Consider the following 25,950-nt stretch of genomic DNA (forward strand, 5'->3'; position numbering starts at 1 on the left):
TTGCGTGAATTTACCCTGAAAGCATCAGTAATTACAACAGCCAAAGAATATTATATACATGATTAGTTGAAAAGGAGCTCAAAGGTAAGTGGTAGTACTGTGATTGCTACCTAGGCTAGTATTTGGGCACAACTGGAGGCAGGCATGTTGGCACAGAGCCCTCTATGTGTGCAGGTGGGTTAAGCAATTTGACTAGGACAACATGCTGACCTTGTGCTGTACCTGTGATCTTGTGGTTTCATGTCCACCTTCTTAACCACTATTGCTTACTCCAACTCCTGCCAGATTGGGTATGTGCAACATGTTTAAAAAAACTGAAGGTTCATTGAAAATATAAGTTGACTTTGATTTCTATGAGTACATGATGCAAAATATCATAAAATATCAGTCCACACACAAACTCCATCAAACAATAATTCAAACACCTTATCTTTAATTGAATATTGCACCATTCACAATACGAATCATCTCAAGACACCCAACAAAGTAACTAAAATCATAATAGAAACACTAAAACCCTACTATACCATCATGTTAAAATCAGAAAATGTTTGACGACAATAGGCCATTCATCCTAACAAAGTTTACCAATCCTATCCACCAAATTCTTTCAAAATGACAGCTGAGTTTTGAAGGTCCCTAAAGTTTTTCTGTCTGCCACACTACTTGGTAACTTATTCCATTTGTCTGTAGTTCTTTGTATGAAGAAAAACTTCCTAATATTTGTGCAAAATGTACCCTTAACAACTGTGTCCCCGTGTTCTTATTGAACTCATTTTAAAGTGACAGCCTCGATCCACTGTACTAATCCCTTTCATAATTTTAAGCACTTCAATCATGTCCCATCTTAATCTCTTCTTAAACTGAAAAAGATCAACTCCTTTCTTTTCCTCAGAACTCATCTACTGCAGTCCTGGAATCCACCCAGTCACTGTTTTCTGGATTGTTCTAATGCTGCTAGGTGTTTTCATAGCCTAGAGATCAAAACTGTATGCAGGTATCACTAGTGAGTTATAAAGCTTGAGCATAACCTCCTTGTTCTTGTACTCTGCACATATAACACAATATTCTGTTAGCCTTCTTGGTGGCTTCTGAACACTGTCTGGAAGTTGATAATGATGAGTCCACCATGATTCCTAAATCCTTCTCATGAGGGGTACTTTCAAATTTTGTGTTGCACATGCGTGACAGAATTTATAAATGAAAATGATGACCAACAGATATGCTGTTATATGTCTTTTGACATCAAGCCTTTTTTAATTAGTCATTTGAATTTTGTGACCTAGCCTTTATTGGTTTTGCTTTTTTTTGCAAAACTTGCTTATTTTCCTTAAATTGCAATGTGAGGTTATATTATGGTCTTTGTAACACAGTAGGGTCTCACTTGTTCCTGTGTGTGGCCTCTTTGCATTGACCCCAGAGCCCTTTGTGATTCTAATGCAATCAGAATTTCTGCATGGCATCCTTTGTGCATACATGTTTTACCATGCATATTAATCCTAGATTGTTCTGGGTGCTCCCCATTCACCAGTCTGGGTTTTACACTCATTGTAAATATCTTCTGGCAGACCCCAATATGTTCTTGTTATTCTCTGTTTAACCAGGTAACTGCGTACAAGTTAAACATTTTTAATGATTATTATATTAAAGAAAAAAAGAAACATTGTAGTACTTATTATATAAAAATTGGATTTTGACAACTCTTGTGATTGCAAACCAGTAATACTGACTTGCAACACAACTGTAAAAGACACAGAAAGTAAAGCAGCTAATCAGTATGGCTATAGTAAGTGAAAGCCTGCACATTTTACAGAAGAGAATAGTTTATAATTTTACTGACAGTGCCCCAATGTTATATCTAGTAACCTCAGTTATATATTTGTGATAGGGTTCCATATGAGACATTAATTCATGAAGCTAAAAATTAGGCTTTGGACTTCGGTTATGAATTTGAATATGTTTAAAGTGAGGTCCCAAAGACATCAAATACAGGAACTTGTAATCTTAATAATTTGGATAAATCATTAGATAAAGGTTAACTAACTAGTAAGATAAATATGAATATGCTTTAAACATGTCAGATCAAACTCCCTGCAGTCAGTAGTACTTCTAAGAATGGACATGGGCGAAATTCATATTTAAAGAGGCATGTGGAAAATAAAGCTTAATTTTAATAAATGTGTTATTTACAGGATTTAATTTTTTTTGGTGTAATTACATGTTTAGAAAGTTCACCTCATGGAAAAGTCTTATCTACTAATTGGCCTTAATTGGATAATACTCTTCTGAGGTTGCAGCTGGAATATGGTGTACAGTACATATTTGGTCTCCAGATTACAAGAAGGATATAACTAAAAAAAAAAAGCTTCTAGACAGAATTGTGGGGTTTGAGGTACAAGGAAAGAAGAGTACAAGTTAGTAAAGAGTTTGAAGTTGTGATGGGAATAATTAAAATAGATACCAACTATAACTTCAAAATCAATTTTACATTGTCACACACGTGCGAGTAGGAGACAGCTAAAGGGCTCGAGTAATTGTAATAAAACATCCGACCAGGGGGCGGCGGAGTGCGCTGACTGTCTTACTCAGTTCCCTACAGACCTTTCCTGGGAAGACGTCGCTTCCAAAGCCGGCCCCTTTGTTGACGTCACTTCCGAAGCCGGCCCCTTTGATGACGTCACTTACGAAGCAGGCCCCTTTGATGATATCAGTTCCTCTCAAGACCTTTAAAGTCTCCATCTTAGGCTACTATAGCCAGTTCTGTTTTGGACTCTGTGATATGCACATCGTTTGTTTGATAAAGAAAACCCTTTTGCAGCTGGGAAGAACAATATACGGGTGGCTGCCCCAAACCTTTATAATGTCTTGGACTCGTTTTTATGACATTAAAAGTATGAGGTTAACTACAAATAAACTTTAGAAAGAACTATAGATACATGGAACATGTCACTTAGTAGTGTACTTGAAATTATCACCTTGGCAAGATTCAGATTTTGATTTAATATTCTTTAGGATAGTTTATGTGAAAAGGTACTAATGCGTTTTGTTTGGAGAAATGGCTTTTTTTGCAGGTTCTGTCATGATGGATTTTTACATTGTTTTAATAAAGTTATTACTTTTTTTAGCATATTTTAGCATGTTTTTTGCTAATTTAGAGCATGTTTAAAAAGTCTTTGTTCTCTAGTGAATGAGTTAATGCAATGTAAAATGGAGGAGAGTGAGAAATAAAGAATAGGATGTATAACAGAATTAATTTCTAAGCCCATGCAAATTGTGTTATCAGAGAATTACAACTAATCACCAATAAATGTGGGTAAGAAATAAAGGTTGATATGTATTTGTGCCTGGAGATCAGCTTCATTTCTATGTTGATTTAATTAATTTCCACTCCAAGATGACTAGGGCTGCTATCGCTAACTGTTCACTCTGTTTCACCTTGCAGTTCCAAGGAGACACCTAAAGAGAAATCCTGCTCCACCCCAGTGTCCAGAGCAAGCTCCGTCCTTTTCACTTGGATAGCAAAAAATGGGCTGTTTCTTGAACTGGGTGGCATAGTTTGGACCCAGAACTCAACCTGGACAGAACTCACGTGTTACAGTGATTTTTCCCTGACTCCTGGGAGATGTTGTTTTGGGCTGATACAGTCATCTGTTTAGCTGTGCCATCATGCACCATTTTTGTTTTAGTTGTAGAGAAGGAATTCAGCCACAGTGTAATAACATTTATTATTAAGATACATATCCTGCAAAATAAATATGAAGGAAAATATTCTTACTATGCTTACTATGACATGGAGGATGTAACTAAGAACATTCCAGGAAGTACTACCAATATTAGTTATTATTGACTGTAAAAAAACACAAAATATAAACAAAAAGCAGAGAAGCACCAACACAAGTACCTGTAATGTTTTGTATAATAAACCTATAAGAGTGACCCACTTATTCTTGCCACAAATCCAGCACCAACCCAAATCAAGACCACTTATTCATCTCTCCAAAAATGTTCAGTCTGCACACAATGTTTTTCTGTTATTTGTTTAGGTAGTACATATTTATAGAATGAACATGGAAGCAGTACACTATTGGATGTTATCACTCCTGTATGTCTGGGAATCTTCCTGGTTCTAACGAGTTAAGAAACACCACCAAGGGATGAGACAGAGTACCGATGCTAACACCATATTCTACTTTCATCCCCACAGCCAAGAAAAAACAGCCAAAATGGATGATTGATCCCACCTCCCACATGAGAAACTCCTCCAATTCCAGTTCTCAGAATATAAGAACAGCTCATTCCCAGAAGGTGGTGTCAGAAGCTAACCTGGCAAACACGGAAGACACAGGTCCTGTGACTCTTCTAAAATGCTACCCCTGATCTTTTTTTTTTTTTTGAGCAGTTATTGTCTTTTCAGTTATTCTATTAAACAGCTACCAGGGTGGTACCCCAACATTATTTCTGCGTCTCCGCCTTGACTACCCACATGGCTGCCTCTTACAATATAAATACAGCTACATTCTTACACAAGATTTTCAGATTATAGAAGCATAGAAACAGGAGTAATGAATGTGTCAGGTAAGCTGATTTGTGTTTACTTTTAATTACAACAAAATTTTGAATTTTTAAACATTCTTATTAAATATGGCAGAGTGAAGACATGTTGTCTGTTGGTCAGACATACAAGTACAGGACCATGTACATGTGACAATATTACTACTGCTACTATGATGACAAAAGTATCCTAAATAAATGAAGGCAGTGCAGAAGCAGCTCTGTGACTCCATATTAGCTGCACAAGTCAGTCTCAGAGAGTACTGTTTTTTTCAATTCATGATCATTTATAAACAAGGAAACCACAGACAACAAAATGACCACACACTTATTCAGCCTCAGCATCTAAATATGAGATAAATATCATGTACAATACTAATCAACTTATAATTAAATTAAAACAATAATGTGTGAAAAAAATGAAATATACCAATCCAGTCTTGTTTTTTTCCAAAAAGTATGGTAGATGATCTATAGCAGCAGTGTGGAGAGGACCTATAAATCAGAATTTCAGACACATCTTTGAACATATCCAATGATAAAATACACCTTTTATCCATTTGTGTACTGAATGATATAAATCAATTGCCAATCATACACTGCACACAATTGCCTTGACTCAGGTTATCTAAATGTGCTCTGGTCAGAACGCTAATAAAAAACATGTACTTCAGGCATCTGCCCTGCTCTGTCATAATATTTAGAAACCACCACTAGTTTAAACCATATTGGGAAAAATGTTTGCTTATCTGTCATGCAGAATAGCAGCAGCTGGATAATTTAATGCAATGAAAAATTCTGTTGTGTTATTGTAGTTATTGTTAGTCCTATTCTGCCCATTAAATACAATGGGAAAGAGATTCCATTTAAAATTTTAAAAAGTTACATTTTCCATTTGTGGAACAGTCCAGACCTTCTTTAGAATTTGCCAAGATTTAATTAATGTTTTGTTGAATTAAACCTCCCGGGGCCTCATGCATAACACCGCATGTAGAATTCACACTAAAACATGGCGTACAGACAAAAGCAGAAATGTGCGTATGCATAAAAAATCCAGATGCATAAATCTGTGCTTACACCAACTTCCACGTTCTTACGCTCCATAAATCCCGGTCAGTGCGAAGAGTAATGCTTGTACACGCGCCTGTCGCTCCACCCGGACTAATCAAATCAATTTAAATAGCTTGTTATGTTTTGCGTTCTGTTAAATGGCAAAAGCACAGGGAACAGGCACAGGGAAAAAGAAGAATTTCAGTGAATACCAAGCAGAGGCAAAGAAAAACATACTATTTGTTGGTTTAAGCAATGATATAAACAACAAAAGGAAGTTGATCAAGTCACAGAGTGCCGGAGAAACTCAAAAGTTCAAGTTCAGAAAGTCGTACAGTGCCCAAATAAATAAGAAGAAGTCAGATATCAAAGTCGCCGTGAAAAGGCGAGTCATAACCCACCAGTGTCATATGGAAGCGCATTAGGGTACAGAGAAAAGAAAAAAAACTGGGACATAGTGTGAAAGAAGGTAGAAATTTCCACTTTAATCATGTAGTTTATTTTGTCATTAAAGTAGAACATCATAAACTTCATCTTTAAATCGTTTAATAGTTTCTCAAATCCCATCGTAACTAAAGTAGCACGTTAAATGCTTCGTATTCTATGCACTCTATAAATCAGTACGTGCTTCTTAAACAAGCTTTCTCTTACAATGACAGGACACAGAATACATTACATTCATGATGTTACAGCTCTCTGAACAATTGAAATACTAAGATGTATAATTGATATAATTTTCATGATGATAGAAATTATAGCATGTATGAAACATTGAGGCACGTTGGCACAGTGGTAGCAACGAGCTGGCTTCCCTTCCAGAGATTGTTCCTGCCTCCCGCAAGATGCTTGCTGCTCCATGCACGACCCTCATTAAAGTAATTTATTGCAGCAGTATTGTCTCTTTCAAATGTACTAACCCCAAATTCCTGTCCTTCATTTTCTTTCTCCAAATAACTAATTGCCACACAATCAGTTCTTTAATAAATGACAAGCCATCTGTAAGCTTAGAACGAAGATTCTTCAAAACTTCTAAGGAACATTAAAATATCTTCGTAGTACTTGTTTAATTATTCCATCCATCTATCCATCCAGGGTTGTGCCAATCCCAGAAAGCATACAGCATGAGGTAGGAACAATCCCCGAACTGGGCACCAGTTCATCATTAACGCTGTGCCACCAAGTCCTTGCATATTTAATCATTAACAATATCCATCCATCCATTTTCCAACCCGTCGAATCCGAACACAGGGTCACGGGAGTCAGCTGGAGCCAATCCCAGGGCACAAGGCAGGGACCACCGCAGGACACATACACCCACACCCACACACCAAGCACACACTAGGGTCAATTTAGAGCCGCCAATCCACCTAACCTGCATGTCTTTGGACTGTGGGAGGAAACCCACGCAGACACAGGGAGAACATGCAAACTTCACGCAGGGAGGACCCGGGAAGCGAACCTGGGTCTCCTAACTGCGAGGCAGCAGCGCTACCCACTGTGCCACCATGTATACAACATTTTACAGATAACTCATTAACTTCATTTAAATAATGACATCTTTAAAATGATATAAAGAGCTCCACAAAGATAGTGCCTGGAAATCGAAATTGACTTAGAAACCAGTCGTCATCATCTGTAAATACGCATTCTCTTCTGTTGAATTCCTTTATTGTTATTGTATGGTACAATGAGATTTAATATGCAAATCCTCCATAAACTTATTTTCCTATAAAATGGTAAAAAAACAATAATAACAATAATAGGATAAAAAACAGTGAAAAATATACAATATTAAAGCATAAGTGGCTCAGGTTGTGCAATATTACAACCGTAATGTAAGTTTACAGTGAGGCAATTGTACTTATAAGTACAAGCAGTTCTACCGAGAGCACTTGATGGACTGATTGAGTGCATTTATAGCTCTTGGGATGAAACTGCTTCTGAACCGCGAGGTCCGTACAGCAAAGGCTCTGAAAGGTTTGCCAAATTGGAGAAGTTCATATAGACTGCTATCTTGGCTGAGGCAGTGTGTGCTAGAAGCTCTATCCTGATACTTCTCCCCGCTCTAGAAACAATCTGTAGTATAGCTTTCTGATTAGCTGCTGTAGAGCTGTGATTCCACACTCAGATACAATGGGTTAAATACTCTGTGTGGTGCACTGACAGTGACAATGCTAAGGGATCTATAGTATTTGTAATAGTTTGGCCATTCTGTGCACCATTATATGGTTACAGATTGATTACAACCAGATGCCTTAAACTAATCTATACTAATAGAAGGCAAAGCCCTCACTCACTCACTCACTCATTCACTCACTCACTCATCACTAATTCTCCAACTTCCCATGTAGGTAGAAGGCTGAAATTTGGCAGGCTCATTCCTTACAGCTTACTTACAAAAGTTAGGCAGGTTTTATTTCGAAATTCTACGCCTAATGGTCATAACTGGAAGGTATTTTTCTCCATTAACTGTAATGGAGTTGAGCTGGAATGACGTGGGGGGGCGGAGTTTCGTGTGACATCATCACGCCTCCCACGTAATCACGTGAACTGACTGTCAACGCAGTGCGTAGAAAACCAGGAAGACCTCCAAAAAGCGCTTAAGAAAACATGCATTATATAATTGAGAAGGCAGCGAAACAATAAGAAGTGAGCTAGTGACATATACTACCATATTCATGAGTGCTGCTACCTCGGAAAGAAAGCAAGGTGTAAACCTAAACTTTAAATTAAGTTCATAGACAGGCTACCGCTGGCGTTTCACATGCCCACAGGTAATGCGGGATACAAGTTTAATGAGAGGACGCAGGATATAAACGAGAGTTTTGATCACTTTGTAACTAAGTTAAAATTGTAGGTGAAGGGGTGTGCTTATGCAAATTCCGAGAGACTGTGTTTGTGGGGGATTGACAGTTAAGGCGGGTGGTGGAGTCACGTCATCATTTCCCTCCCATTGAGCTCCACGGCTAACGCCGTCTTCCGAAGCAACTTCGTCAGACTGCCACCAAATACTCACAGAAAAATCCACAAGTTAATACACACGCTGTCTCTAGACTTTCTCCACACTGAATCCTCCAGGCACTACTTACAAAAGGTTACATTGACAATCGTGTTACGCTATTTTTAAAATCTTTCCTTTTCTTAGCACAAGCACAGCTGAGAAGCTTCATGCATGTGCTCCATAACGCTGCTAAAAATAATGCATTTAATCACACTTTGCATTACAAGCAAAGGGGAGCTTTTGTCAATGCATGATTTCCTGGTACACCGATTACATTGATCAACGCATCCCGATTCATTTTACCCTCGCACCACCTTAGTTTGAGAAGAAGTATGCAAAAATATGAGGTTAACACAGAAAACAGATCACCAATTCAAGCTTTATGAATAATCGATTCGCCATCAATAATTGTTTTGGTAAAGCCATCCTCCTTCCATTTTATAATTTTTCCGCCATTAGCCATGATTAAATGAACGGTAAATAAAGTAAGAGCAAAGCGAGGGTGACTTATTTAGGCAGGCATATATATGACAGCAACACTCATGACAATGTCAATCATGTTACATTATTATTAAAATGTTTCCTTTTTCTTTTCATTACTTCTTTAACACACTACTTCTCCGCTGGTAGCTGGTATTTTGATATATATATATATATATCATATAATATATGAATGACCTCCAAAGAGCACTGAGACTTTTGATACCATGAACGTGTGTACAAAAGGGGTCTCCTGCCCAGCAAAAGTCGAGCAGCCAGCGCGCGTGCATAGCTGTGCCGGCCTTTGAGACGCTGACTGCGCTTCTACACCACGGCAAAATAATATTAAGGCGATACATACTTTCTTTTGCATGTATACGATTATGAGGTCCTCACCTCGGATTATGAACACACGCATACGAGTGGAGGACTCACAGTGCTATCACAGCCGATTAATGGCAGGGACGTCTCACCAGTCTACACAAGACCCACCGCGACTGTCCCCAAAAGGCGATCATAACGTCAGCGAACACATCTCTATACTATATAAAAGAAAAAGGCAACTTTCCTTTCTTTACACCTTTTTCCTTTTATCCCAAACCAAAGCCTTTCTCTTAACACTGCAGAGGACACAAAACTAATTTTCTTTAAATGCCGGTAAGGCACATTACCAGAGGCACAAATTTGAACGTTCACATAGAAAATGTAATTTCTATACCACAGCTGTCGTAGCCTTTCAAAAGGGATCTACTACCGAGAGATGATCCATATATATTTTAGCTGCTGTTAGTTACTTACCTGTTGTGTTACACAGTCTTTAAAATGTAGTTTACCCATACCACTCCAGTAGTGCTCAATGTACCTGTACTTCTTAAAACGCTTAATGTTTTACTGTTTAATAACTTATAGACTATATTTTATTATTATTTTTCCCTTGCACTCAGTGACCAAAGCTATACACACACATATAGACACATACAAACATACACACAAGTATATATATGTGTATATATATATGTATGTGTATATATATATATATATACACACACACACACACCCCTATCTACATTATATACATATATATATATACACACACGCACACACACACCCCTATATACATTATATATATATATATATATACACACACACACACACACACACACACACACACACATACATACATACATACATACACACATATATATAATTTGTGTGTGTGTATGTATGTATGTGTGTGTGTACATCATGTGAAAACATTAGGACACCCTTTGAAAGCATGTGGTTTTTGTAACATTTTTAATAAATGGTTATTTTTATCTCCGTTTCAACAATACAGAGAGATTAAAGTAATCCAACTAAACAAAGAAAACTGAAGAAAAGTCTTTTCAAGATCTTCTGTAAATGTCATTCTACAAAATGCCTATTCTAACTGAGGAAAAAGATAGGACACCCTTGCCCCTAATAGCGAGTGTTACCTCCTTTGGCTGAAATAACTGCAGTGAGACGGTTCTTGTAGCCATCTACCAGTCTTCGACATCGGTCTGAGGAAATTTTACCCCACTCCTCAATGCAGAACTTTTTCAGCTGTGAGATGTTTGAGGGTTTCTTGCACGTACAGCCCTTTTCAAGTCACCCCACAGCATCTCAATGGGATTCAAATCTGGACTTTGACTTGGCCATTCCAGGACTCTCCATTTCTTCTTTTTCAGCCAATCTTTGGTTGATTTACTAGTATGTTTTGGGTCATTGTCATGTTGCATGGTCCAGTTCCGCTTCAGCTTTAATTTTCTAACTGATGGTCTCACATGTTCTTCAAGCACCTTCTGATACACAGTAGAATTCATCGTGGATTCTATGATGGTGAGCTGACCAGGTCCTGCTGCAGCAAAGCAGCCCCAAACCATGACACTTCCACCTCCATGCTTCACAGTTGGTATGAGGTTCTTTTCTTGAATGCTGTGTTTGGTTTACGCCAAACATGTCCTCTGCTGTTGTGTCCAAATAATTCAATTTTGGACTCATCTGTCCAAAGAACATTATTCCAGAAGTCCTGGTCTTTGTCAACTTTATCTCTGGCAAATGTCAGTCTGGCCTCGATGTTTCTCTTGGAAAGCAAAGGTTTCCTCCTTGCACACCTCCCATGCAAGTTAAACTTGTACAGTCTCTTTCTGATTGTAGAGGCATGTACTTCTACATCAACAGTAGCCAGAGCCTGCTGTAGTTCTCGAGATGACACTTTAGGGTTTTTGGAGGCCTCTTTAGCATCTTGGTCTGCTCTTGGGGTGAACTTGCTGGGGCGACCAGTCCTGGGCATGTTGGCAGTTGTTTTGAAAGCCCTCCACTTGTAGACTATCTTCCGGACAGTGGAATGGCTGATTTCAAAATCTTTTGAGATCTTTTAAATCCCTTCCCAGACTCATAGGCTGCTACAATCTTTTTCTGAAGTCCTCTGACAGCTCTTTGTTCTCACCATGGTGCTCACTCACTCACTTCACAGTCAGGAGCACACCAAACTAAATGTCTGAGGTTTAAATAGGGCAAGCCTCATTCAACATGCAGAGTAACGATCTACTAATTATGTGCACCTGGTGTGATATACCTGTGTGAGATCTGAGCCAATTTAAGAGGGAATACATGTGAGGGTGTCCTATCTTTTCCTCAGTTAGAATAGGCATTTTTGTAGAATGACATTTACAGAAGATCTTGAAAAGACTTTTCTTCAGTTTTCTTTGTTTAGTTGGATTACTTTAATCTCTCTGTATTGTTGAAACGGAGATTAAATAACCATTTATTAAAAATGTTACAAAAAACCACATGCTTTCAAAGGGTGTCCTAATGTTTTCACATGACTGTATATATGATGTAGATAGGTATGTATATATATATGTGTATATGTAGATATGTATATATAGATATGTAGATATGAATATATGTATGTGTATATATGTATATATATATATATGTATGTATGTGTGTGTGTGTGTGTGTATATACTGTATATGACAGCAGCAATCCAAGCTGTGAGAAAACAGTAAAAAGGAGGCGTCAGACGTCGTGGTACATTTTCTGATGCAGCTACGAAAACAACTTCGTGATGCTGCCGCCAAATACACAAAACAATTACTTTGACAATCATGTTACATTATTTTTAAAATGTTTCCTTTTCTTTTCATAACTTCTTTAACACATGACATCACAAGTAAGCTGGTATTTTGCTATATATATATATATCTCAGCGACACTCATAACAGTGACAAAACAATTACATTGACAATCATGTTACGTTATTTTCAAAATGTTTCCTTTTCTTTCTCTTTCCTTCTTTAACACACTACTTCTCCACTGCCAAGCGCGAGTATATATTGTCACAAGAACGAGACATGGACAGATAAAGAGTTGGGGCAGCCACCCGTATAATATAGTATCCTGGCTGCAAAAGGTCATTTTGTCAAAATAATCAGCACTGAAGTGCATTCAACCGAGTCCAGTACAAGACTGAGGAAACAAAGGAAAAGGGGCAGGTTTTAAAGGGGAGACAGGAAGTGAGGTCATATGGATCTGGCACGTGGTCTTCCACCATTGGTTCGTAGCGGAGGTGACATCAGAGGGACTGGAGCTGGTGTGGCCGACTTCCATTGGCTCAGTCCCGAAGTGATGTCAGGAGATCCAGGTGAAATCCCCGGGATGGTCTACAGGCAAGGGAGAAAAGAGTCAGTGCACTCTGCCACACCCGGCATGCCTCGAACTGCCTTCACTCAAGCCCTTTAGCTGCCTCCCATGCGCGTGTGTGACAAGGCCCCCTTAGCCCAGACCCGGGGGTCGGGCGACTAACCGAGAGGTCGTGAACCCGAGAAGAGCATCAGCGTTGGCGTGGAGAGCGCCCGGCGATGAATGAGCGAAAACTTGCGGCTGCAGGTCAAGAAACCACCGGGTGACCCGCGGATTCACTCCTTGTGGAGGGCCATCCACTGTAGAGGTGCATGGTCCGTGACAAGGGTGAATTCCCGGCCCAACAGGTAGTACCTAAGCTGAGTAATCGCCCATTTAATCGCCAGAGCCTCCCTCTCCACCGCAGCATACCTGGTCTCCCGGTCCAACAGTTTCCGGCTCAGGAACATGATGGGGTGCTCCACACCATCGACGCTTTGGCTCAGCACGCGCCCAGGCCTGTGTCCGGCGTCCGTCTGGAGGATGAAAGGCAAAGAAAAGTTAGGTGCCATCAAAACAGGTGTGGGCGTAAGGGCCTGCTTTAAGTCACCAAATGCAGCGCTGTTTTTCAGTCCATACCACAATGTTCGGGCCCTCTTCTTTGTTAAATCAGTCAAGGCGCCGCTCTCTCCAAAACCGGGTACAAACCGGCGGTAGTACCCGCTAACCGAAAGGCTTGGACCTGCCGCTTGGTTCATGGACGGGCCATTTCAGAATGGCATCAATTTTGGAGCACTGTGGCCTTACGGTACCCGACCCACCAGGTAGCCTAAATATTTGGCCTCGCTTAATCCAAGAAGCATTTCTTGGGATTAATCCGAGCCCGCCTCACCAAGTGTCCGTAATACCGCTTGGACATGCTGTAGGTGTTCCTTCCATGTGCTGGAATAGATGACCACGTCATCCAGGTAGGCAGCACTGTATGAGTTATGAGGCGAAGCACTTTGTCCACCAGGCGCTGAAAGGTTGCTGGAGCCCGTGTAACCCAAATGGAAGGACACGATACTGCCAGTGTCCGCTAGGGGTACTAAGCGTTTTTTCCTTGGAGTCCGTTAAAGGAACCTGCCAGTACCCTTTCGTCATGTCAAGTGTGGTCAGGTATTGAGCCTGTCCAAGCCTCTCGAGGAGGTCGTCCACGCGTGGCATTGGATAAGCATCAAATTGGGAGACTTGATTAAGCCGGCGGAAGTCCTTGCAGAACCTCCAACTCCGTCAGGCTTACCGACGAGCACAATGGGGCTGGACCAGGGACTATAACTTTCCTCAATCACACCTAGCTCCAGCATGCGCGATCTCAAGCTCCACTTCAGCCTTTTTGCCTCGGGAAGACGATCAGGCGTTCTCGGACAACAACCCGGGCTCTGTCACGATGTTGTGCTCAATCAGAGAGGTCCTTCCGGGTTCTCACTGACTACCTCTCGAGCGGTCCGGATAACTGTTTCCAGCTCCTGCCGCTGTCTGGGACTTAAGTCCGTGCCGAAGTTAAGGTCGTGTGTGTGAGCGAAGAGTGAGCGGGCTGGCGGAGGAGGGATCGGGGTCCCTGTCCTTCCACGGTTTCAGCAGGTTCACATGATAAACCCGCTCCTTTGGCCGGCGATTGGGTTGACTCACCAAATAGTCGACCAGTCCCTTCCTCTCCTTAACCGTAGGGGCCCTGCCAGTGGGCAAGCAATTTAGAGTGGGAGGTAGGCACTAGGACCATGACCCGATCTCCGGGCGGAACTCCCAAGAGACGTGCCGCGGTTGTAGTACCGGGCCTGTGCTGCTTGAGCCTCCTCCATGTGACTTTTAAGGACAGGCCGAATCTTTCCAAATCTATCGCGTAACTGCGCGATATACTCCAGTATGTTTGTGGAGGGAAGAGCCTCTTCTTCCCAGCCTTCTTTCAAAATATCTAATATGCCCGAGGTTGTCGCCCATACAGTAGTTCAAAGGGGAGAACCCGTGGAGGCTTGTGGGACTTCCCGATAGGCAAAAAGGACGAGGGGGAGGAGCTGATCCCAGTTCCTTCCATCCTCGCTGACCACCTTACGCAGCATTTGCTTGAGAGTTTGATTAAACCTCTCTACTAATCCGTCGGTTTGAGGATGATACACGAGGTCTTTAAATGCTTTATTTTCAGTAATCTGGCAGTCTCCTTGAACGTCTCCGAGGTGAAGGGGGTCCCCTGGTCTGTCAAGACTTCTTTGGGGATCCCCACGCCAATACCCTAGTAATTCCCGTGCGATGGCTTTAGAGGTAGCTGAGCCAACGGAACAGCTTCGGGTATCGTGTAGCGTAATCCACGAGGACTAAAATGTACTTGTGTCCTCGGGCTGAGGGCTCCAGGGTCCCACCAGGTCGACCCCGATTCTGTGGAAGGGAACGTCAATCAGTGGAATAGGAACAAGAGGAGCACGGTCCCTCCTAGGAATTTGTCGCAGTTGACACTCCGGGCAGGAAGCGCAAAAGCGACGAACCTCCTCATTAATTCCTGGCCAGTAGAAACGTGCTTTGATCCGCTCCAGAGTTTTTTCGGTGCCCATGTGGCCACCTAGGATTTGGGCTTGTTCTAGCTCGCAGACCTGCCGCCGGAAGGTACGCTGCACTAGCAGCAGCCTCGTCTCCTGCCCGTCATGCATTGCTACACGGTAAAGGAGGTCATTATCTAGCACAAAGTAGGGGCCCTGTGGCATCGACTGATTAGTGCGCTGGCCATTGACAAGGACCACTGCATTTTTTACAAACTTCAGGGAGTCGTCATTCCATTGCTCCCTTCTAAAAGAAGCCGGCGTTTCTTTAAATTGGAACCGCAACACGGAGAGAGGGTCAGCGTCGACCTCAATGGGCGTGGTTTCCTCCCGCTCCGCCGGCGTTGGTGGATGACGTGTTAGCCCGCGACGGCCCGGGAGTTGCCACGTCAGTCAGGGCGACCGCTTCGTCTCTCTCTGCCGGCTGATTACACGTGGAGGCAGCTTGAGACGGGTTATCTCCGTCCATAACGAGGCCCAAATTAACCCGGGAGTGGTATGTGTCTCACCGCTTTGATTTTAGACCAGTCCGCCCTAGTATCACCGGGTGTGGAGGATCAGGTAGGACGCTACGTGAGTTCTGAACTGACCCTCCGTAACTGATGACACAGCGGCGGACCTGTACCAGCGGATGTCTCCGTGGACACAGGTTATACCGGTCTTAAATTTTAGCCACTGTTGCGGTTGCACAAGCGGCGGGCAACAATGGAAATGTTGCTGCGGAGTCGAACAAACCTGTGGTCTTGTGTCCGTTGGCGATCACCACGCCAGTATGTGGGACCGCCAGCGGATTAGCCAGAGCACCAACCCCTCCTCGCCTCCACCTGCATTCCTCCTTGCCCCAAGCGGTTTGCGCCAGCAGCGACACCATGGCGAATACGAGCTCCGGATTGTACAGGGAGGGGCTAGGTCTTGGAACGTACCCCGGCTGAGTTTGACATGAGGACGGTTCTGCTCCCCCAGAGTGTGAGGCCGCCCTCTGCGTCTCCATAAGCTCTATGAGCTCAGACATGTTCTTAAACTGCTTGCCCCAAACCGGCTGGGTGAAGCCACGGGGAAGCGCTTCCAGGAGCAGATAGCAAGCTACCTGCTCTATTATTTGGTAGGGCGTGTTTTCAAATGGCCGTAGCCAATGCCCTACCATTGCCCATAAGGACCAGGCTTGTTTGTTGGTCGCCGCTCAGGGTCCAACCTCCATTTTTATTTTATTCACCTGCCAGTCTGGGGCACCCCTAGGTGGTAAATGGGGCTTTGGTTTCGCAGGGAGGCAGGCACTCTCCCCAAGAGAGCATACTGAGTCCCTTTTGCCTCCCCCCTCCAGGGCAGCCCAATTCTGTGAGCCCCACCCGCACACTCCCTGGCCTCTCCAGATGGCCTAGTTATGAGTGCGGGGCGGAGCCCGCAGGTCACGCCAACCACGGGCACCCTCCCGCCTGAAGACTCGGCCCGATGCGCTCCCACCTGGGTATATTGCAGGTCCTGTCCCCTTCTCTTCCGGGACTTCTCCATCCTGCTGACTACGCCACTGTCACAAGAACGAGACATGGACAGATAAAGAGTTGGGGCAGCCACCCGTATATTGGTATCCTGGCTGCAAAGTCGTTTTGTCAAAATACAGCACTGAAGTGCATTCAACCAAGTCCAGAACAAGACTGAGGAAACAAAGGAAAAGGGGCAGGTTTTAAAGGGGGAGACAGGAAGTGAGGTCATATGGATCTGGCACGTGGTCTTCCACCATTGGTTCAGAGCGGAGGTGACATCAGAGGGACTGGAGCTGGTGTGGCCGACTTCCATTGGCTCAGTCCCGGAAGTGATGTCAGGAGATCCAGGTGAAATCCCCCGGGGATGGTCTACAGGCAAGGGAGAAAAGAGTCAGTGCACTCTGCCACACCCCGGCATGCCTCCGAACTGCCTTCACTCAAGCCCTTTAGCTGCCTCCCATGTGCACGTGTGTGACAATATATATATATATATATATATATAGATAGATAGAGATATATATATATAGATAGATATGAGAACAACATAGATAGATAGATAGAGATAGATAGATAGATATATATATATATATACAGATAGCTATGAGAACAACACTCATATCAATGACAAAACAATTACATTAACAATCATGTTACGTTATTTTTAAAATTTTTCCTTTTCTTTTTCGTACCTTCTTTAACACACTACTTCTCCGCTGCGAAGCGCAGGTATTCTGCTAGTCTATAATAATAAAAGGCAAAGCCCTCCCTGACTGACTGACTCACTGACTCACTCACTCACTGACTCATCACTAATTCTCCAACTTCCCATGTAGGTAGAAGGCTGAAATTTGGCAGGCTTATTCCTTACAGCTTACTTACAAAAGTTAAGCAGGTTTCATTTCAAAATTCTACATGTAACGGTCATAACGGTCCATAACGGTCGACAACGTCTGCCATGTTGAACTTTCTTATTTATGGCCCCATCTTTACGAAATTTGGTAGGCGGCTTCCCTGCGCTAACCGAAACCGATGTACTTACTTATTTCGATGGTATGACACCACTGTTGGCCTCCATATTGAACTTTCCAACGTCACCAATTTTCAAACTTCCCGTGTAGGTAGAAGGCTGACCCCATCTTCACGAAATTTGGTAGGTGGCTTCCCTGCGCTAACCAAAACCGATGTACGTACTGTCACAAGAACGAGACATTGACAGATAAAGAGTTGGGGCAGCCACCCGTATATTGTGGTATCCTGGCTGCAAAAGTCGTTTTCTTTCAACAAAATACAGAGCACTGAAGTGCACACAACCGAGTCCAAAACAAGACTAAAGAAACAAAGGAAAAGGGGCAGGTTTTAAAGGGGGAGACAGGAAGTGAGGTCGTATGGATCCGGCACGTGGTCTTCCACCATTGGCTCAGTAGCGGAGGTGACATCAGAGGGACTGGAGCTGGTGTGGCCGACTTCCATTGGCTCAGTCCCGGAAGTGATGTCAGGTGATCCAGGTGAAATCCCCGGGGATGGTCTACAGGCAAGGGAGAAAAGAGTCAGTGCACTCTGCCACACCCGGCATGCCTCGAACTGCCTTCACTCAAGCCCTTTAGCTGCCTCCCATGCGCGTGTGTGACAAGGCCCCCTTAGCCCAGACCCGGCGGGTCGGGCGACTAACCGAGAGGTCGTGAACCCGAGAAGAGCATCAGCGTTGGCGTGGAGAGCCCGGCGATGAACGGCGAAAACTTGTATGCGGCTGCAGGTCAAGAAACCACCGGGTGACCCGCGGATTCGACTCCTTGTGGAGGTCCATCCACTGTAGGGGTGCATGGTCCGTGACAAGGGTGAATTCCCGGCCCAACAGGTAGTACCTCAGCTGAGTAATCGCCCATTTAATCGCCAGAGCCTCCCTCTCCACCGCAGCATACCTGGTCTCCCGGTCCAACAGTTTCCGGCTCAGGAACATGATGGGGTGCTCCACACCATCGACGCTTTGGCTCAGCACGGCGCCCAGGCCTGTGTCCGAAGCGTCCGTCTGGAGGATGAAAGGCAAAGAAAAGTTAGGTGCCATCAAAACAGGTGTGGGCGTAAGGGCCTGCTTTAAGTCACCAAATGCAGCGCTGTTTTTCAGTCCATACCACAATGTTCGGGCCCTCTTCTTTGTTAAATCAGTCAAGGGCCGCTCTCTCAAAACCGGGTACAAACCGGCGGTAGTACCCGCTAACCGAAAGGCTTGGACTTGCCGCTTGGTTCATGGACGGGCCATTTCAGAATGGCATCAATTTTGGAGCACTGTGGCCTTACGGTACCCGACCCACCAGGTAGCCTAAATATTTGGCCTCGCTTAATCCAAGAAGCATTTCTTGGGATTAATCCGAGCCCGCCTCACCAAGTGTCCGTAATACCGCTTGGACATGCTGTAGGTGTTCCTTCCATGTGCTGGAATAGATGACCACGTCATCCAGGTAGGCAGCACTGTATGAGTTATGAGGCGAAGCACTTTGTCCACCAGGCGCTGAAAGGTTGCTGGAGCCCGTGTAACCCAAATGGAAGGACACGATACTGCCAGTGTCCGCTAGGGGTACTAAGCGCGTTTTTCCTTGGGAGTCCGTTAAAGGACCCTGCCAGTACCCTTTCGTCATGTCAAGTGTGGTCAGGTATTGAGCCTGTCCAAGCCTCTCGAGGAGGTCGTCCACGCGTGGCATTGGATAAGCATCAAATTGGGAGACTTGATTAAGCCGGAAGTCATTGCAGAACCTCCAACTTCCGTCAGGCTTACCGACGAGCACAATGGGGCTGGACCAGGGACTATAACTTTCCTCAATCACACCTAGCTCCAGCATGCGCTTGATCTCAAGCTCCACTTCAGCCTTTTTTGCCTCGGGGAGGCGATACGGGCGTTCTCGGACAACAACCCGGGCTCTGTCACGATGTTGTGCTCAATCAGAGAGGTCCTTCCGGGTTCTCACTGCCTACCTCCCGAACGGTCCGGATAACTGTTTCCAGCTCCTGCCGCTGTCTGGGACTTAAGTCCGTGCCGAAGTTAAGGTCGTGTGTGTGGCGAAGAGTGGCGCGGGCTGGCGGAGGAGGGATCGGGGTCCCTGTCCTTCCACGGTTTCAGCAGGTTCACATGATAAACCCGCTCCTTTGGCCGACGCATTGGGTTGACTCACCAAATAGTCGACCAGTCCCTTCCTCTCCTTAACCGTAGGGGCCCTGCCAGTGGGCAAGCAATTTAGAGTGGGAGGTAGGCACTAGGACCATGACCCGATCTCCCGGGCGGAACTCCCGAAGAGTCGTGCCGCGGTTGTAGTACCGGCCTGCGCTGCTTGAGCCTCCTCCATGTGACTTTTAAGGACAGGCGAATTTTTCCAAATCTATCGCAACTGCGCGATATATTCCAGTATGTTTGTGGAGGGAAGAGCCTCTTCTTCCCAGCCTTCTTTCAAAATATCTAATATGCCCGAGGTTGTCGCCCGTATAGTAGTTCAAAGGGGAGAACCCGTGGAGGCTTGTGGGACTTCCGATAGGCAAAAGGACGAGGGGGAGGAGCTGATCCCAGTTCCTTCCATCCTCGCTGACCACCTTACGCAGCATTTGCTTGAGAGTTTGATTAAACCTCTCTACTAATCCGTCGGTTTGAGGATGATACACGAGGTCTTTAAATGCTTTATTTTCAGTAATCTGGCAGTCTCCTTGAACGTTTCCGAGGTGAAGGGGTCCCCTGGTCTGTCAAGACTTCTTTGGGGATCCCCACGCGAATACCCTAGTAATTCCCGTGCGATGGCTTTAGAGGTAGCTGAGCGCAACGGAACAGCTTCGGGGTATCGTGTAGCGTAATCCACGAGGACTAAAATGTACTTGTGTCCTCGGGCTGAGGGCTCCAGGGGTCCCACCAGGTCGACCCCGATTCTGTGGAAGGGAACGTCAATCAGTGGAATAGGAATGAGAGGAGCACGGTCCCTCCTAGGAATTTGTCGCAGTTGACACTCCGGGCAGGAAGCGCAAAGCGGCGAACCTCCTCATTAATTCCTGGCCGTAGAAACGGAGCTTGATCCGCTCCAGAGTTTTTCGGTGCCCAGGTGGCCACCTAGGAGGTGGGCGTGTGCTAGCTCACAGACCTGCCGCGGAAGGTACGGCACTAGCAGCAGCCTCGTCTCCTGCCCGTCATGCATTGCTACACGGTAAAGGAGGTCATTATCTAGCACAAAGTAGGGGCCCTGTGGCATCGACTGATTAGTGCGCTGGCCATTGACAAGGACCACTGCATTTTTTACAAACTTCAGGGAGTCATCATTCCATTGCTCCCTCTAAAAGAAGCCGGCGTTTCTTTAAATTGGAACCGCAACACGGAGAGAGGGTCAGCGTCGACCTCAATGGGCGTGGTTTCCTCCGCTCCGCCGGGCGTTGGTGGATGACGTGTTAGCCCGCGACGGCCCGGGAGTTGCCACGTCAGTCAGGGCGACTGCCGTCTCTCTGCCGGCTGATTACACGGCGTGGAGGCAGCTTGAGACGGGTTATCTCCGTCCATAACGAGGCCCAAATTAACCCGGGAGTGGTATGTGTCTCACCGCTTTTGATTTTAGACCAGTCCCGCCCTAGTATCACCGGGTGTGGAGGATCAGGTAGGACGGCTACGGTGAGCTTACTTAACTGACCCTCCGTAACTGATGACACAAGCGGCGGACCTGTACCAGCGGATGTCTCCGTGGACACAGGTTATACCGGTCTTAAAATTTAGCCACTGTTGCGGTTGCACAAAGCGGCGGGCAACAATTGAAATGTTGCTGCGGAGTCGAACAAACCTGTGGTCTTGTGTCCGTTGGCGATCACCACGCCAGTATGTGGGACCGCCAACGGATTAGCCAGAGCACACCAACCCCTCCTCACCCTCCACCTGCATTCCTCCTTGCCTCCAAGCGGTTTGCGCGCCCGCGGCCGCGGACAATACGGGCTCCGGATTGTACAGGGTGGGGCTAGGTCTTGGAACATACCCCGGCTGAGTTTGACATGAGGACGGTTCTGCTCCCCTAGAGTGTGAGGCCGCCCTCTGCGTCTCCATAAGCTCTATGAGCTCAGCCATGTTCTTGAACCGCTCGCCCCAAACCGGCTGGGTGAAGCCACGGGGAAGCGCTTCCAGGAGCAGATAGCAAGCTACCTGCTCTATTATTTGGTAGGGCGTGTTTTCAAATGGCGTAGCCAATGCCCTACCATTGCCCATAAGGACCAGGCTTGTTTGTTGGTTGGCGTTCAGGGTCCAACCTCCATGTTTTTATTTTATTCACCTGCCAGTCTGGGGCACCCCTAGGTGGTAAATGGGGCTTTGGTTTCGCAGGAGGCAGGCACTCTCCCCAAGAGAGCATACTGAGTCCCTTTGCCTCCCCTCCAGGGCAGCCCAATTCTGTGAGCCCCACCCGCACACTCCCTGGCCACTCCGGATGGGCTAGTTATGAGTGCCGGGGCGGAGCCCGCACCGGTCACGCCAACCACGGGCCCCCTCCCCCGCCTGAATACTCGGCCCCGGTGCGCTCCCACCTGGGTATATTGCAGGTCCTGTCCCCTTCTCCTCCGGGACTTCTCCATCCTGCCGACTACGCCACTGTCACAAGAACGAGACATTGACAGATAAAGAGTTGGGGCAGCCACCCGTATATTGTGGTATCCTGGCTGCAAAAGTCGTTTTCTTTCAACAAAATACAGAGCACTGAAGTGCACACAACCGAGTCCAAAACAAGACTAAAGAAACAAAGGAAAAGGGGCAGGTTTTAAAGGGGAGACAGGAAGTGAGGTCGTATGGATCCGGCACGTGGTCTTCCACCATTGGCTCGTGGCGGAGGTGACATCAGAGGGACTGGAGCTGGTGTGGCCGACTTCCATTGGCTCAGTCCCGGAAGTGATGTCAGGTGATCCAGGTGAAATCCCGGGGATGGTCTACAGGCAAGGGAGAAAAAGAGTCAGTGCACTCTGCCACACCCGGCATGCCTCCGAACTGCCTTCACTCAAGCCCTTTAGCTGCCTCCCATGCGCACGTGTGTGACAGTACTTATTTCGGTGGTATGACGCCACTGTCGGCCGCTATATTGAATTTTCCAAACATCACCACTTCTCCAACTTCCCGTGTAGGTAGGCTGAAATTTGGTAGGCCCATTCCTTACAGCTTACTTACAAAAGTTAAGCAGGTTTCATTTCGAAATTCTATGCGTAACGGTCATAACGGTCAACAACGTCCTCCATATTGAAGTTTCTTATTCATGGCCCCATCTTCATGAAATTTGGTAGGCGGCTTCCTTGCGCTAACTGAAACCAATGTACATACTTATTTCGGTGGTATGAGGCCACTGTTAGCCATCATATTGAACTTTCCAACGTCACTAATTCTCCAACTTCCCAAGTAGGTAGAAGGCTGAAATTTGGCAGGCTCATTTCTTGCAGCTTACTTACAACAGTTAAGTAGGTTTAATTTCGAAATTCTACGCGTAACGGTCATAACGGTCAACAACGTCCGCCACGTTGAACTTTCTTATTTACGGCCCCATCTTCATGAAATTTGGTAGGTGGCTTCCCTGAGCTAACCGAAACCAATGTACATACTTATTTCGGTGGTATGACGCCACTGTCAGCCGCAATATTGAACTTTCCAACATCACTAATTCTCCAACTTCCCGTGTAGGTAGTAGGCTGAAATTTGGCAGGCTCATTCCTTACAGCTTACTTACAAAAGTTAAGCAGGTTTCATTTCGAAATTCTACGCGTAATGGTCATAACGGTCAACAACGTCCGCCATGTTGAACTTTCTTATTTATGGCCCCATCTTCTCGAAATTTGGTAGGCGGCTTCCCTGAACAAACCGAAACCAATGTACGTACTTGTTTCGGTGGTATGATGCCACTGTCAGCCGCCATATTAAACTTTTCAACAGTCTTTGTTACTTATGGGCCTATCTTCAAGAAATTTGGTACACGGGTTCCCAACGCTAACTGAATCCTACTTGCGTACATATATACGTCCATAGCCTGCACCTCGGTTACCGTGTGAGGTGGCGTTGGGTCCCCCATCCCAACGCCTCCCACGTTGTTGGCTGCCTGCCTATATAAGGCCGTCCGTTGTTCCGGTCTCTACATTCCCTTCCTTGCTTCGCCACAGGATTCACGTCTCCCTACTGATAACTACAGCCTTTTTGTTTAATCCACGGCTTCTCCGCTGTTTTATTGTTTGTTTATTACAATTATAGTTATTATGTAGGTATTTTAGACTTACTTTACATTGCCCAGGTACCCATTTCCTTTATCGTTCCAACCCCCATTACCATGTCTATCGAGATGATCACTATCGATCAAAGAACTGTCACTTACAGAGTGGTTTCCATGCCCGTAGATGGCACCTACCTTTTCCATTCTCTTTGTTACACATTGCACGGCCATATCAGGCTCACTCTTGATATCCGAAGGAACATTCTGTCTTATGTATTGAATGACTGGGACAGGATCAAGGTGTGGACTGATGACGGTACAGGAGATAATTATACTACACAGGAGCACTATAAGAGTGAAATGCTTAAGCCCTTCACCTATGGTTCTGCATGTGAGTTGATGGCTGCCGCTGAATTGTTCGGTTGTCGCTTTCAAGTGTCCCGAAATGGCCAAATATTTTACACCTTTCGAAACCGCCAATGCCTCTTAAACATCTTAGATTGACAGGTGACTATTTCAGTAGTGGACATTTTGATGTTTATGAATGTTTAAACTCTCAAAAGCTGGATGTGATTTTATCAATGAAACCGGTTGTGTGCTTGACAGATGCCGAATGTCTCTTCAACACAAGTCCTACAAATACTGTCGTAATTGAAACAAACCATGAAACTCAAACCGATTATGACAGCAGCAATCCAAGCTGTGAGATTTGAGACAAGATTACTGTTCACATGGCCAACTGTAAGTTGCATACTCAAGAGTAAGATCAGCGCACAGCTTGGTCATGTTACAACCGGAGGGCTGAACTGACAACATGGTATACAAAGAGATCCTTAACAAATAATTATTGGCATATTTTCCCTCAGTTTAAAAAGGTTTAATTTTCTTCTTAATAAAAATTTTAATGCAGTACCTCGGGTATTTTGCTAGTAAAAGATATGCGGCTAATTTCAGTGTATTTGATAAAGCTGCATCAGGGATGTGAATCTAAAAAATAAAGGGAAACCACACAGGAACAGTAGCACTGCTTTGACGCTGGGTGCCACCAGTTTGCAAAACCAAGCAGAGAACTTGCATATGCAAGAGATTGTCCTGGCATGAAAATGTGCGTGACTGTACACCAATTTTAGTTTTTATACATCGCAATGTGAGGGTGGAAACATTTTTGTGTGTACGCACTGTTTATACATGAGGCCCCTGGACCTCTGTCAACATTCTAGATACTTTAGTATCCCCAAGTAATTACTTCCATTCGAGTTATCCAGTTTGATAATGCTCTAGATATGCTGGAGATGGGGTAGAAGTTGAATCTGGTATGAAACATGTTGCATTATGTATTGTATGTTTGTTTTCTATTTAATAAATTAATAGAAATTTTAATAAGAAGAATAAGTACATTTTACCTGTATCTGCATGGATTTTTTGGACACTGTTTTTTTTTTCTTTCCTTATTCCACAGATGAACACTGGTCCATATAATTGAGTATGTGTGTGTGCATGAGTGTTCATGACAATGAACTAGCACCCTTATAATTGATTGTGGCCAGTGCTGCCAAGGTAAGGTCTGGCCCCAACAATTCTGTAATAGGTTGAGCAGGTACCAAAATGGACAGAAGGAGGGACAGATTTTAATAATTTCTCATGTTAAACTTCCCTATCCAGAAAGAATCGACAGAATTGGTTTTGGTGAGTGGAGAAGTGGATGCATGTAATGAAAACCTGTGTAGAAGTGCAGAAAAAGGAGAAACAGAATAATTTCAAGCAAAATGAAAAAGACTCCAAAAGAAAACAAATATAAAAATACATTGATCTTATTAAGTTTATGTATGTATCCACATATTTTCCTTTACTCTGTTTTTCTCAGTACTACCGAGATATGTCAAAGCAATAGGGGCGCTACTTCATTGGGGTTCACATGGCCTTTTTATAACTTCATTTTAATCGTAATTTAACTTAATCCTGATACTCTGTATGTTCAATTCATCATA

General features: G+C 44.6%; 1 long non-coding RNA gene across 1 annotated transcript; it reads left to right on the top strand.

The window, feature by feature from the left end:
- The first annotated feature begins 3,373 nt into the window (after positions 1 to 3,373).
- On the top strand, positions 3,374 to 25,950 carry LOC120528627. Its single transcript, XR_005633569.1, has 3 exons — positions 3,374 to 4,575; positions 25,422 to 25,519; positions 25,625 to 25,950. It is a non-coding gene; the product is annotated as an uncharacterized LOC120528627 (long non-coding RNA).

The sequence above is a fragment of the Polypterus senegalus genome, chromosome 4 (genome assembly GCF_016835505.1).
Source record: "Polypterus senegalus isolate Bchr_013 chromosome 4, ASM1683550v1, whole genome shotgun sequence".
NCBI classification, from domain to species: Eukaryota; Metazoa; Chordata; class Cladistia; order Polypteriformes; family Polypteridae; genus Polypterus; species Polypterus senegalus.